Raw genomic sequence first — 2,167 nt, 5'->3', positions numbered from 1 at the left:
GGGGGGAAGACAGGTGGTGGTGATGGTGGTGGGCACTTGAGGGGAAGAGCACTGGGTGTTATATGGAAAACAATTTGACAATAAAATATTATGGAAAAAAAATATGCTGTGGCCATTTGAAACTTAAAATGATCATTGGACCTCCAATAATTTGCTTTTCCCCAAAGAGGAAATACTATTTAATGCCCTACGCCAATATGGCCAAGGAAGATGATAGAGAACACTCTACTCTCAGACAATAGAGCCAAGAATCACAGAGAATGGAAACCTGCTCCAAGAGAGCAGACCTAATAAAAGAAGACTGTCTATCAATTAGAGAGTGGGGACACAATGTTTGTCCAGAAGGATTTCAGAATTCTTATAATGAAAGCTGAGTCCCTCTCAATCTTCCAATCTTTCCCCTTTAGAAGGAGAGTATTTATTGAAATAGCCCTGCTCTGATATTTTATGCTGATTTCATGCTGGGTAGAAACCTTAATTTATATATGTCTTTGGAAAATAAAGAAGTATTGTAGACCTGAATTTTATCATGAGATACATACCTTTAACTATAATGGTGTGGTTAGATGACACTTATGGAGATTTCACTTAGAGGAGGGAGCAAATTGTGCACACTTGAGAGGAGGAAGTAATATTTGTAACAAGGTTTGGATTATGGTAGATTCTATTGTACACAATTGTTCCTTCCCTACTTCCCTGCAAAAAGGATATACTCAATGTTCCACAGAAATTTGGCTTGGACATAGAACTGTCTTTGTAATGTGAGTATCCAACCAGATACTTCACCCATTCCAGGATGTGTTATTACCTTTATTTTTACTATAAAAATATGATATAATATTTAGTCTGGATCCCAGAATATACATAATGAAAAGCTGTAGTTGACACTATTGATATATACATGAGCAAGATATAAGTGTGATTTTCGGTTCAATGAAATTTGGGGGAGGAGTCTTTGATATTATAGTATAACATAATAAAAGACAAATAATATCAGTGCATATACTTCATTTTTGCAGATATATTTTAAGCAACAAAATCTCACAAAAAGTGTCTTTAGCCCCTCATTTGACATATAGCTACATGTAGCTCAAGTTTCAGACATCCTGATCTTTCTATGCACAAATCTTCCTGCACATAGGTTTGTGTGTGTGTGTGTGTGTGTGTGTGTGTGTGTGTGTTAATATTAAGAATAAAAAGGTGGTGAAAAATCCTGTGTGGTTTGCCCTATGTGAGGGGCAGCCCTACATAGGGTATTGTAACTAGAGGGGCCTGAGGAAGTAACATGTGTTTTGCGGCCTGGGAGGATATGGGTTCTGAACCAGCTGAGAAGGCACAGAGGAAAAAAAAATGTAGCTGCCATTGGAGAATGGTTACATATTATAAACACACTAATTAGGTACATTTTTAAGGATATTGGAAACCAGGATTTCACTCTTGGAGAATGGACTTTCACACATTCAAAATATTGTGCTGGGAGATCAGAAGCTGAGCCGAAGTCAGACACTCAACTGACTGAGCCAACCAGGCGCCCCATTTTCTGACACCATTCACAAAAATAAACTCAAAATGGATAAAGGATCTGAATGTGAGACAGGAAACCATAAAAACCCTTGAGGAAAAAGCAGGAAATAGCCTCCTAGACCTCAATCGCAGCAATTTCTTCCTCCACACATCCCTAGAGGCGAGGGAATCAAGAACAAAAATGAACTACTCGGACCTCATCAAGATAAAAAGCTTCTGAAAGGCAAAGGAAACAATAAAAAAAACTAATAGGCAACCAACAGAATGGGAAAAGATAGGGGCAAATGGCATATCAGATAAAGGGCTAGTATCTAAAATATACAAGGAACTCACTAAACTACGTACACGAAAAATGAATGATCCAGTGAAGAAATGGTCAGAAGACCTGAATAGTCACTTCTCCAAAGAGGACATCCAGATGGCCTACAGGCACATGAAACGATGCTCAGTGTCACTCATCATCAGGGAAATTCAAATCAAAACCACACTGAGATACCATCTCACACTGGTCAGAGTCACTAAAATGAACAAATCAAAAGGCTATAGATGCTGGTGAGGGTGTGGAGAGACGGGCACCCTCCTACACTGTTGGTGGCAATGTAAACTGGTGCAGCTGCTCTGGAAAACGGTGTGGAGACGCCTC

The sequence above is a fragment of the Suricata suricatta genome, chromosome 9 (genome assembly GCF_006229205.1).
Source record: "Suricata suricatta isolate VVHF042 chromosome 9, meerkat_22Aug2017_6uvM2_HiC, whole genome shotgun sequence".
Classification (NCBI taxonomy): Eukaryota; Metazoa; Chordata; class Mammalia; order Carnivora; family Herpestidae; genus Suricata; species Suricata suricatta.
The sequence above is the reverse complement of the archived record's forward strand: the minus strand, read 5'-3'. Positions refer to the sequence as shown.